The following is a 14,301-nucleotide window of genomic DNA, read 5'->3' as shown; positions in this document are numbered from 1 at the left end:
TTAGTAACGTATGAATATTACCTCTCGTTCTTAGCTAATTAGTGACACTAAGTCGCAAACTATTCCTGAAGCGAAACTTTCTGAGCTATCTAGGTATGCCCCTAGATTGATAGAGGATTGGGAGGAAAATGTTAAGAGATTCCTTAAGGGCCTGAGGACAGATAGTAGGAGACAACTAGTGCTCCTGAACATGAGGGATTATAATGAAATTTATGAAAGGGCCCAGCTTGGAGAGCAAGAAATGTTAAGAGAATGAATGGAATCAAGGAGACAAGTGACGTTGAGTGATGCACAATAAGGTAAGAGACTCTATTCAAACGAAGAGCTACCTGAGATAGTGCTTACCCATGCGCCAAGGATGAAACCATGAGGCCTAGTATGGGATAGGCCAAAACGAATAATAACTCTGTAAGTTAATCCCTATTGAAACGAGACCCTTCAGTAGATGTGTAGTTTGGGTTCGAACTAGGCAAAAGCTAGTGTACCTATAACGTCTCGGTTTGATGAGGGCGGGGAGTGGACACCGAGGTCAGAAGACCTAAACAAGGGGCGGCTCCTAGCAAGCTTTTGGAATGGCAAAAGTGGGCAGGAATGAACCAAACTATGAACTAAACTGGGAATGTAGTGTTTCTAGGATAATTTTATCAGAGTGGCGCAGCGGGAGCATGGTTAAGCTTGTAGAACTCTTGTTTGTGAAAAAGAAGGACAGGTAGATGCGTTTGTGCATTAATTATAGGCAATTGAATCATGCGATTGTTAAGAGTAAGTACCCATTACCTAGAATTGATAATCTATTTGACCAACTGCAAGGAAGTTTGGTCTTTTCTAAACTTGACTTAAGGTCAGGATATCAGTTAAGGATTAAGAAATAAGACATTCCTAAGACCGTGTTTAGGACTTGTTATGGACACTATGAGTTCCTAGTTATGCTATTTGGATGACAAATGCCTTATCTGCATTCATGGATTTAATGAGTATGATACTTAAGCCTTATTTGGATCAAATTGTGATTGTCTTCATTTGATGATATCCTAATATGTTCTGAAGGACCTGAAGAACATGCGTAGCATCTAAGCGAAGTACTGCAAAAAAAAAGGGGGGGCTTAAGAAGTGAATTATGGAGAGTGAGTTATGAATTTGAGGATTAAGTTATGATCATTTGAGCTAAGTAGTGACTTCCTATTTGAGGATTTCATGGGAAGTCTCGATGCAATACATGGAGGCATTTAGTATGTATAGATTGATCTTGGAAGTCATGAGTTTGAGTAGTCATATGAGATATGAAATTATTTGTGGTTTATATGTCAGAATAATAGGTTTAATTGATAGTGGTCAACTTTTAATTTTAGGTGATAATCTCAGTTTGAAAAGATTTGGTGGAATTAGTGGATTTGATCAATTGTGGTTATAGTCTTTCCTAGGTGAAAAGGTGAAAGTTCAAGTTGTGGATTTGATGAGTGATTAGTCTAAGTGATGATTCTTTAGGATGAGATATGAGATATATTCGGTGGAAACTAGACAAGTTTTATTTTGGTGGATTGTCGATCTTTGAATTGAATAAGTCTTGGTGGACTATAGATATTTGAATTGAAGGAATGATGCTACATTTTAGGCTTGAATCTATGTTGCGGTGAATGCATAGTGAATGTGTTTGTTGGACTGAACCAAATGAGTTATTGGTGGTGTCGATTTTGATGGTTCTAGGCTTGAATTGGTGGTGACAAAGGTATAGGAATAATTCGGCTAAATGGTGTGTTCGATTGAGTCGAGCAGGTGGAATTCTTTAAATTTGAATCTAATTGATAGTTACACTTATGATAGAGCTTGAAATAGATGTTTTCACAAAAGGAAATCGAATATGAGACAGAGGAGGTGGATGGGATTATTAAAAGATTTTGACTATTACAGTACCCCTCATGAAAGGTGAATAAGGTGACAGACGCCCTTAGTTGAAAGTCAGCTACGAACATGGCTAATCTGACGATAACAGAGTGGAATCTATTAAAGTCAATAGCAGATTCAGACTTTAAGTTGGAAGTAGACCACATCGACGGTATGCTTACTGCATTAAGGATTGAACCTGAAAATATTCAGAAAGTTAAGGTTTTGCGAGAATCTGATTCAAAAATTGTGAAGATACGAAATGCTATGTCTTTAGGGAAAAGACTAGAGTTCCAAGTCTCTGAAGATGGAGTAGTAAGATATCAAGGATGACTCTATGTTCCTGACAATGAAGAAGTAAAAAGGGAAATCCTGTCGGAAGCACATAGGTGTAATTATAGTATTCATCCGGGTAGTACAAAGATGTACAAAAATTACGCGAACAGTTTTGGTTGAATGGCATGAAGGCGGATGTAGCTAAACATGTTTCCTAGTGTTTAACATGCCATCAAGTGAAAGTCTACCAACATATATAATGCATTGCCATTGTTGTTTGATGTAGTGCAGTTAGATTGGAAATACTTGAGTTTGGATGTTTTCAAAGCTCTAAGATTTTACATGCAAGCTACTTTGAAAATCTTAAGGTCGGAACTGAGTTTGATGACTCGCCGATGCGTTGATTTCGGTATTTCATGAAAGGCTTAGGATTTTGGTATTTCAAAGTTTTTAGTTTAAAAAATCTTTACGATGGGACCAATATTATCGACTCGTTGAACTATGATTTTCATTACTTCAAGAAATGCTTATGGTTTTTGGAGAAAATTATCACCTGTACATCCCAAGTTTTGAACTTCAATCGAAAAGCAGATTTTAACTGTGAACTATTTTAGAAAATCTCTCGAATTCCGTCAAAATTTATGAGTACTTGTGACACCGTGCCCAAATGTTTTAAGAAAAAAATTTATATTTTAAAGATTTCTGAACTTTTTACAAAAAACATTCCAACCCATTGGAGTTGGGATTGAGATTGGAATTTGCCAACGTACCGATTTAAATTTACTAAGGGTTTTGATAAAGTATTTTATTTCACGCCGCAATGCAAGTGTGACTCAAGGCTTTACATGTGGATTCCGAAAAACATTTGAAATTTAAACATGATCATGGATTTTATGGAATTGGTATCATGCTTTGATTTTGTGAATTGGTTTCAACGATATGAGATTTACCTATTCTCAAATACTATCATTGTTATACCGCTATGTCTTTGAAATCCCTATTCTGCATTATTTGATATCATGAAGTGGGATTTTCAAGAACTCAAAGGATTTTCCACATTGGTGATTTGAAAACGTTTTGACATGGAAATGACATATAATTTCAAAGCCTGCTATTGTAGTATTGATATGATTTTGAAAATCTTAGTTTGCATTATTTGATATTATGAAGAGAGATTTTCAAGCGTTCAAAAGGAATATCTCAATTTGGAATGAAAGGAAAGTTAGGTCCCAGATTTGTCGGACCTTTTGAGATACTTGAAATGATAGGGGATGTAGCTTATCGTTTAGCGCTGCCTCCTAAGTTAGGAAATTTGCATGATGTGTTTCATGTATCGATGTTGAGGAAATACCAGCCAGATCTTGGTCACATACTCGATCATGAAGCCATTGAAGTGGATGAGAAAGTGAGGTACATCGAAGAGCTTGTGCGTATATTGGATTGAAAGGAACAAATTCTCAGGACTAAGAAGATTTCTTTGCTTAAGATATTATGGCGATATCATGATGTGGAGGAAGCCACATGGCAAAGTGAGGATCAGATGAAGGAAAAGTACCCTTACTTGTTTCGAGAAGGCACGAGTGGTGTCTAATTTCGAGGACGAAATTCTCTGAGGGGAGAATTGTGGCATCCCAAAAATTCAAGACAAGCTCTAAGGTGTATTAAAGCCCATAATTAGGTAATGAAATTACCTATGATTTAAGCTTTAGCCATTAGTCTCCTTTTAAGACTAACTGATATGTGCTTGTGTTCATGAGTTTTTAAATTAGTAATATAGCATAAATTAATAAGAATGATTTATTCTTGGCCATGTGAAATTTAAAATGTGAAATCTATAATAGAAATAATTAAAGATGAATAATTGAAAATGAAATTGTGGGTTTAATTAGGTTGGGCCTTAGGCCCATTGGCTTGAGCTTTTGGTGGGTCGAATGGCCGGCCCAATTGAGGCCCATGAGGAGTGACCGTCGACCAAGGGGGGGAGGAGTGGCCGGCCCACTTCTTCCAATTCAAGCCCAAGCCCAAGCCCAAGCCCATCTTGCATGCGCCTTGCCAAGTGGCAAAAAGGAGGGCTTCATGCATTGGCTTGTGGAGAGGCAAACCATCATTGCAAATGATGGAGATTTGGGGGAATAAATGGGAGAGGAAGAGAGAGAGAGTGGCCGGTTGGGAGCCACCGTCCAAGCCAAAGAGAGAGAGAGGGAGTTGCGAGAGAGAGAGGAACCGAGGAGGAGTAGGAGCTCGCCCGTCGCCACCAGCACGTCATCCGTCCGTCGCCAGTGTGCCGTCCATGTGCCGCTGTCCACTTTGTCTTAGAGACAAGTTGGGATTGATTTACACTCTTGCATGTGTGTCTTGCATGTGTGATTTGTTGGTGGTGGATTTCGGATGTTAGGGTAGGCAAAACCGAAGCTAGAATGTGACTTGTTCTTGAATATGCTTTCTGATTTCGTGTGAACCGCCTGACCCAGAATCTTGTGAAGGCTTGCATGCATGTTTCGAGTTGGATTTTGACTTTTATTCCTTCATGAAAGTTGTAGCCAACATCTTAAAATACAACATAATAAAATTTGGGACAAAATAGTGGAGCTTTAAGGGGTAAAACCATCATCCTACAAAGACACTAGATCTGGAAATGTTTTGCTGACCTTTTGGTAGATCTGTGGTTGCATGTCACTTTTTATCAAGAATCTCTCCTTTAATTCTTCATGAAACTTTTAGAGAACCTCTTAAAGACTAACATACTCAAATTTGAAGTAAAGTGAGCAAGTGTAGCCTAGTGAATCGACTTACTCTTGAAGATGGTAAATCTGGAGACACGGTACAGGACACCCGAGACTTCATGGACCCATATGGTAACTATTATTTGGAAACTAGACTTAAATCTCTTAATCAAAGTTGTAGGGGACCTCGTGATGTAAAACATATCCAAATTTCAGAGGAAACGAAGAAGAAGAAGTGGGTGAAAACTCTATTTTTTGGAGATATATACACTGGACGTTTTGGTGCGAGAACCAGAAGCTTCGGATGACTATAGAGAATTATATAAAACGAATCTGGCCTAGAAGTCTGCATGAAAAATATACTTTAGTGTCTTAAATATAATATGGTAAAATTTCATAATTTCGGAAGTCGTTCGGGTATTTTAATCAAATTATTTCGAGAACTGCACATTCTGTTTCTATCCGAAATTGCATGCTGAAATCGTGTGGATTATATCTTCTTGTGTGGAACTCTATCGGACATGTGTTTTTCATGAAATTGTTATATTATTCACTTTTCTATCACATGCCTTGATTTCATGATTTTTGAGAAGCATATGGATATTTAATTTAAATATTTTCTAAAAATGGTACATGCTGGAATTTTGTAAAAGGCATGAAATATGGACCATTTTAAATTGCATGGACTCCATGAATTGTATTGATTGGATGATAGTGTCTTGATGCATGTATGATAATGATTTGAGATGCATGTATGAATTCAATGATGAATATGATCTGAGTTGCCATCACTTCACATGCCATGTTAAAATTGAACTATAATTGAAGATGAGAATTAAGATAAATGAGAAAGCCGTCGGAGGTGTGAGCCGACGATGCCCCAGAGTGTTGAGATGCCTGGCTAGAAGGGTACGACCGGTTGCCTGGTGGTCATGAATGGCCGGATACCGAAGGGCCTCGGGAGTACCGAGAGGTGTCGAGATGCCCGAAGAGTGGGGGAGCCGGAAGCTCGGCAGGTATTGTGCGAAGGGATACCTTGCGATGCCAGTTTGGGTGCGAGATGCCTAGCTAGAAGGGTACGGCCGGTTGCCCAGTGGCCTTAAATGGTTGAATGCCGGAGGGTCCTCGTGATGCCAGTTGGGGTACGAGATTCCTGGAGAGTGAGGGAGTCAGATGGTCTGAATTGTATCTTGGATACATGTGGGATGCAAACATTGGTCCTAGGAAAGAGAAAAGTGGCGGTCCAAAATGAAATTGAAATCGAATTATGCATGATGATATATGCATGACATGATGATGATGTTACTTGCATGGATGCATGGTAATGATGATGGTTCATGTGATATGATGATGATGTTGCATGCATGGTAATGATGATGGTTCATGTGATATGATGATGATGTTACATGCATGGATGCATGGCAATGATGATGGTACATGAGGTATGATGACACGTGCATGATACCAAAGTAAGTTGTGCATGGATGCTTGTATGACATGTGATACTATGATTGTGATGATTGCGTGGCATGATGTATTGAGTGGTTTATTGGTCCTTTACTTGGTGTGTGGTTGGACTCACTTCTTCGGGGACCAACATTTCAGATTAGTAGATGGATTGAGTGGTTCGATATAACCGCGAGGAGGAGGATAGCAAAGGAGGGAACTTTTGGACGCTGACACTGGTTGATGAACCTTAAGCATACGATTGTGGGAGGAGAAGTCGGTCATCTTTTGAAGTATAGCCTAGTATAGAAAACTATGGCATTTTGATGTATCGATGAATGATGTCCATATGGTTTAAGTGAATAAAAGTGTATGGCTTTTACATATAAATGTTTAGTTGGTGTGCATCGTTTTCTGAATATAGGGAAGGGAGTTGTTGGATGTGCTTCCGTATATAAATTGCACAAGGAACTGAACTAAATGATGTAAACCCCCAGGTTGTTTAGACCCGATGCAATTGAAATGGTATCAGAGTGACATGTTATCAGGAAAAGTGAATGGTAAGCGAACTGTGGCGACCCTAATCGGATTGGGGGCTGTCGAGGGGTGCCACAACTATACTCGATTCAGATATGTCTATTTGATTTCTCATAAACCTGAAGCAATGATTTGTTTCAAAAAGTTTATGAACTTGGTAGAAAATCAATTCGACAAGAAAATAAAAAGTATTGAGATCCGATCGAAGTCGAGAATATCTATCTAGTGAGTTCAAAAATTTATGTGATGAAAAAGGAATAGAAAGACAATTGTCTATTCCATATACTCCTCAACAAAATGGTGCTGCGGAGAGAATGAACAGAACCCTATATGAAATGGTTAGGTCCATGATGGTGCATACTAACTTACCTATCACTTTTTGGAGTGATACGTCATTAACTGCTGCCTATATACTTAATCGAGTGCCTTCTAAATCAGTTACTTCCACTCCATATGAGTTATGGATAAATAGAAAATCAAACTTAAGTTTTCTTAAACCATGGGGTTGTGCTACCTATACTCATGAGTCATCTCACAAGATTGGGAAACTGGGTCCCAAAGGAAAATAAGAGTATTTTCATAAGATACTCTGAACACTCAAAAGGGTATGTGTTTATAGGTGAGCAAGAAAGTGGAAGTATAATTGAATTTGAATCACGGGATGTCACATTCTTAGAGAATGAATTTCCTAAGAAGGACAAAATATGTGAGAAATACTCCATATTTGAAACCTTGGATCCATATAATGAACTTAGTGGAGTTCGTCCAAATTGGAGTAATATGAGAAGTGATAAATTTAATTCAACTCAATCTCAATTACAATCACATGATGAGACGATATCGTCATTATCTAATCCAAGTGGGAGCATGATAGGAAATGATGTGCAAAGTACAATCTCACATACGACGAACAAGTCGCAAAAGTATTCCTTGTCGATGTTTTGACATTGAAGGGAAAATTTTTATAGTCGCTCCACAAGATGAAGATGAGTCAAGAAATATACACGAGGCTCTAAATTGCCCTAGTAAGGAAAAATGGATGCATGCAATGGAAGAGGAAATTGAGTCAATGAAGTTAAATCATATTTGGGAACTAGTTGATCTTCCAAAAGGACACAGGGCCATTGGGAACATGTGGATTCTCAAAATAAAGCATAAAGCTGATGAATTAATAGAAAGACATAAAGCTCGTCTTGTGGCAAATGGGTATAATCAATAGGAATTAATTGATTATGCGAAAACATTTTCTCCTATAATGAGATTTACCTCATTCACATAATTCTAGCAATAGTAACTAATATGGATCTAGAGTTACATCAATTGGATGTGAGACTGTTTTTTTCAATGGAGAATTAGAGGAAGAAATATATATGAAACAACCTATTGGTTTCATTATGAAAGGCTAAGAAGAAAATGTATGTCAACTTTTGAGATCGATATATGGCTTTAAGCAGTCGTCAAAATAATGGTATATACGTTTTCATAATGCCATAATAGCATATGATTTTACAATGATTGATGAGGATCACTGTGTATATATCAAAAGATCCAAAGATCAATTTGTGATCATATCATTATATGTTGATGATATATTGATTGTCGGAAGCAATATGGAGTTTGTTAATACTGTTATGAGTTGGTTATCTTCCAACTTTGAGATGAAAGACATGAGTGAGGTTGCATACATTCTTGGAGTTAAAATTTCAAGAGATCGTTCGAATAAATCATTATCTCTTTTGTAAGAAACATACTCAAATAAGATTCTTGAACAATTTCGTATGCAATATTGTAAACCCATAGATACTCCTATTGCAAAAGGTGAATGATTGAGCAATAGAATGTGTCCAAGGACTCTACAAGAGAAGGAACAAATGCAACGTGTTCCTTATGCTTATGCTGTTGGAAGCTTAATGTACGCTATGATGTATACAAGACCCGACATATGTTTTACAGTAGGAATGATGAGTAGATACTAATCCAATCCAAGTCAAGCACATTAAAAAGCCGTCAAAAGAATACTGAGGTATCTAAAGGGAACTGCTGATTATACGCTAAGTTACCAAGGAAAAGATCTACGACTCGAAGGCTATTTAGATGCTGAGTGAGGAGGAGATTTAGATTAAACAAAATCTACCTTTGGATTTGTTTTCTTACTAATTAATGTCGCTATATCATGGAGTAGTAAGAAACAAATGAGTATAGCCTTGTTCACGAAAGAAGCTGAGTTCGTGGCATTATTAGCAGCAATACAAGAAAGTGTTTGGCTTAAGAGATTTTTGGATCATTTAGATGTTATTGAAAATGCCGCAAATCCATTGTTGGTTAACTGTGATAGCCAAGCAGTTATAGCATACACCAAAAATCTAAAATATTATGGTAAGACCAAACATATAGATACAAAGTATAATTTTATCAAATATATGGTTGTACGAAAAGTTGTGAACTTATAGTACATATTTACGCATAGAATGGTAGCAGATCCTGTGATGAAGTCAATACCTACCGATGTGTTTTGTAGCCATGTGAAATCTCTAGGATTGCATAGAGGCTGATGTACTGAATATTGTAATTTCCCTTAGATATCCACATTTAATGAATTTGTGTTTTCATTATTAATGCTTATGAATCTTTGTTTGATGTTTATGCATCTTAATGCTCAGTGCATTATATAAAGTTGAAAAAGTATGTCGGACAAATAAAAAATTAGCCCTCTTACACGGTAATCGCCTCTATTTACTATGTGATAAATAAATATGAGACAATTTTTAATATCTAGGTAATAATCCAGAGTTAAAGCTTAAAATATATATGTCACCCTAACTAAGTGATAAGATGAGAACATAATATTTACTTTGTCCGAAAGTAAAATAACCCACATATTTTACTTTATATGTCTATGATGTCAGATGTGAGTTCAGATGAATTCTGTGAATGAGTACATATGTGAACTCAAGTTAGACATTAGGTATGTCTAAACTATCATATGTATGGCATTGAAGATGTAGACATATACTCCATGGGAAATGAGTTAATACTAAAATACGTATTTCATACTACATATGCATGAGACAACCAATAAGAGTGGCAAAAAGTTTTATCTCAACTTTTATGCCGTGTAAGACTCTTGAGGAAAATAGTTCATCAATTTAGTGTCCTCATGACTTTTACTTATTCTCAAGATTTCTATTTAGTGTTTGCTATCTTAGAATGTTGCTAATGATCATGAATTGATTCAATATAATGGGACATTTCTAGAAAAGCAAGTTGAATTGAAATTAAGAGTTTCAAGGAAAGAGGAAGATCGAATTTGTAGAATCACATTCTAATTTTGTATTCACCAGTCGACCAATTATGATTATTTTTGGGATAATCATAATTGTGAATGCAATATATATATATATATATATATATATATATATATATATCATTGTTTAAAAAAATCAAGAGAAATATAAATGTGATTGATTGATTTAGGGTACTGCATACTAAATCTACTTAAAGTGTGATGTCCATTATGAGCCACTATATATTCCTAACAGATATATGGCAACGAGCTCTTAAAGTATGTTGGTCGCATGGATTATTCACTAGTATAAATGTTGTAGAGATGTAAAGAGGAATCTATTCAGCCCATCATGTGCGAGTGGGAGATGATGGGTTTTTTTTTTTTTTTTTTTTATGTGTTGATGGGCTTAAGTAGGCCCGTCCACCCATGTTGAGCCCAAAAACCCAGCCCACAAGTTAAGGGCTCATGGAGGAACGATTAAGATATGAAAGGTTACATTGTTTGGAAGGGGCGTTTTAAGATAGAGAGAAATTACGTTCTCTCATAGTAACGCTCTAGAAAATGTTTCTCCCCCAAAAAGAAAAGAACATTATGCTCCTTAGTAGAACAAGATCAGGATTCTTCCTCAAACTTCAACATTGGTGATTAATCTGTGAAAGAAAAGATACGTTCAACTACGTAATGTATCTTATGATCGGTGTAACATGTTGTCTTCCTGGGCTCGCCTTCCGCATTTGTTGTTATTGGGGTTCGATTGAGTGTTGGATCACTATTTTAGGGAATCCGTTTTTCCCTACAAAGAGCAACATAAATCTCTGGTATTTTGGTTATGTTATTTAAGTTGCTAAGAGAACTTCATGATTGAGCTCTCTCGAGAAAAGTACTTCACTAAGGACCATGAATGATCCAACATTGAGAAAAGCAGACTGTTAATCACTTTCTTATTCTTTAGAAGCATAGGAAACTCCACTCTTTTCAATTATGTCTTAGAATATTTGTCGCGACCTCTCCAAAGTGAGTTGGACCACTTAAAGGTTCGGCTAATGAATTGCCAAGTCTAGACTTAGCTTGAACTCTCCCAAGTCCATATCAACTCATGACTTAGGGTTTAAGTTCTTAATATGCAAATAATTTTTATTATAGATTCGTCGTTAATTTATTTTAGGTGGGTCGATTATAAATCCAAGTAAAGTAATGGGAGAATTACTTCACTCCTACGAACCAAAGATTAAATGAGTTCAGGGACTAGATCATCCTAGATTTCTCTAATAATGTCATTTCAGTACATTTTCTCTTTTATTAAAAAAAAAATCTTTTGTGGACAGTTTGGATTGATTTTAGCCTAAACTATTAACTCGCAAGAGAGTGATCATACATGTGCGCAAACATTAAAGATAACATTAAAAAAATTGCAGAATTAAACACAACAAAGCAAGCAACTATTTTTTGGATTTTTCCTTGTTTTTTTGACATCCTGAATTTCAAGCTCTGTTTTCGATTGAATAAGTTGGGCTTTTCATCGACCCGCCTATAATTCTTTTCTCTGAGTTGGCCACTCACGAGATAACTAGCCTACCAAGGGAAGCTATAAAGGGATTTTAATGCGATAGACTTGATAACTCAATCTGGAATCGACTACTTGACCGTGCTAATCTACAAGGGTCATTACGGCATTCTCAATTTCGATCAGATATCAGTGATAGGTCAATTCAACTGAGATATGTGATCAAAGTATGGGTGATTCCGCCCGATTGTAAAATTCTTGTCAACCGGGCACTAGACCAATTTTTCTATCGTTTTAGGTACCCTATATCCAAATCTGAAACTATAAGATCTTCAACCGAGAGTCCTCAATATGTCGAAGATGTACATTGTGTCTCGAAAATAATCGACCACGAGTCAATTGTACTAAAAACTCCTAAAAGCTACTCGGTAAGTTAGGTCACGCTAAAATCGCGTCAGATTGAAATTAACCGCAAATTTGAATCCAATTTCAGAAATTAAAAGTTATGTCGTGTCACTACTTATTTTAGGACCATCGACTCATCCTTTGAAGATTTTTTCTGCAAACTGAATTTTTTTGGCGAAATTTCAAAATATGGCATTTTTTGTCCGAAAAATTCAGGAACCATTTTTTATCGCATTGTTGGGATGCAAGTTGGTTCTATTGGTAAGGAAAAATATTAATTTGGTCGAGGACACCTTCATGGAATTTATGGAGGCCGAATTGAATCCAATTGGAGAAGAACTTGGCTCAATGTGGGGAATTTGTGTGCAAATTCGTAGGCCAAGGGTCCATGAACCTTTTTCACCACTTGGGGAGTGTTCTAGGCAGTATTTTGTGCACAAAATTAGGAGAGGATAGTGCTCAACCGGTGGGGCCTCTTCAAGAGACAAAAGGGATAGGAATGGGGACTTTGAAGGCAAAGTGGCCCCCTCCAAGTTGCAGCTGGCCCTTCTTCTTTAGCAAGCTCTACTTTCTCCATTGTAGACCACCTTGAAGCTCCAAAATTTGCAAAGAGAACCAGCCAAGCCCCCCTAGCAGTTGCAAACCACAGCTAAGCCGCTAGAGCCCGCAACTAAGCCGTCATGTCCCACGCATCCCGCGTGCTCATCTCGCCTATTCTGTCGTTATACCACTTCTCCCAAGTCTCCTCAAGTTTCCGTTGAAGTCCAAGCCACCATCCAAACTCACCTCCGCCTCCGTTCAGCTCCGCCTACCAGCTCGGCCACCTAGCTGCTTGTCCTTCTCCGTTTGTCATTCCAGCCCCAGAGCAGCAAGATCAGTTCTTGGACAAAATCGAGCAACCCAGCTAGCCATGGGCCTTCAAGGCCCATTTAGGACTACTTTTGGGCCTCGTAAGGTGTCGCCGCTTTGGAGTTTGTTGCCCATCTCTATGTTGCCGTCATCATGGACTAATCAGATTTCAAAAGTAGTGAGTTTACTCATTAATCTCTACTTATGAAGTTAATTATACTTAAAAGGTTGATTAGTTTAGACTAAGTATGATTTAAGTGGTTAGTTAGAATGGATTAACAATTTAATTACTCGTTATTGCATGTAGAGTGATTAGACTGGCTTAAATAACGACTTGATAGGTGGTATTATTTATCTAGTTAGGTTCAAAATTTTTCTGGGCATGTCTCGGTATTTAATTAGGCTTTTTTTGGCCTAGGTTCCTATTTATGGCATTTAATTGTATTTATTTAATTAATCATATATATTTAATTATTTATTATTTTTCGAAAATCATATCAGGATAGCCAAAGGACCAAAATTTTGTGCTGATTGCAATGGTATGGTTGGTTTATTTAATTGAGTGATGATTTGTGCAAATTGAGTGAGAATAGTAATTTTTTGGTATTTATTCCAAGATATGAGTAATTTTGGTACTTAATTAGAAAATACCGGGCATTAGTTTACAACACCAAAAATGTGTTTATGGACTATATTAAATATGGGGATTTTCTAAAAGAAAGATATTATGTTTTTTGCTTAGGCCGATCGTGTACCCGCACACAATTATTTTTATAGGGTACTTTTAACTTGGTAATATATCAGCTTGTGCGAGCATATTTATCGTTAGCTTTTGGGACCCTTTGTACATCAGCTTGTGAGAGTAGTATATTGTATCAGTCAATGGGTTTGATACGTCAGCTTGTGAGAGCAATATACATTTCATCAACTTTTGGGCCCCTTTGCACGTCAACTTGTGAGAGCAGTATACTGTATCAGCTTATGGGCTTTGATAAGTCAACTTGTGAGAGTAGTATACCTTATCAGCTTGTGTGAGCTAAGATCGTTATATCAGCTTGTGAGAGCTATGACCGTATATTGCAGCTTGTGAGAGCATTGACCGATTGTTTTAGTTTGTGTGAGCATTGGTCATATTGAATTGATAGATAGTTCAGTTGGTATGGAATTCAATTGATTAACTGATTGATCGATGGGTTGATTTGAATTGAATGGATTTGGTTGAGATCATGAACTATACTGACTTGCAAGAAAGAACTGTGGGAAAGGTAAGTCCTCTGTCTTGTGTGTGTATAGGTAACTGTTAGGCATATTTCCTTCCTAGTCAGAGTTTAGGGGGTGGACTTGTTGAAATATTGTCTCACCCCGTGGTGGGCTCAATATTTTGGCCGTCCCGT

Source organism: Eucalyptus grandis, chromosome 3 (genome assembly GCF_016545825.1).
Source record: "Eucalyptus grandis isolate ANBG69807.140 chromosome 3, ASM1654582v1, whole genome shotgun sequence".
Lineage (NCBI taxonomy): Eukaryota > Viridiplantae > Streptophyta > Magnoliopsida > Myrtales > Myrtaceae > Eucalyptus > Eucalyptus grandis.
The sequence above is the reverse complement of the archived record's forward strand: the minus strand, read 5'-3'. Positions refer to the sequence as shown.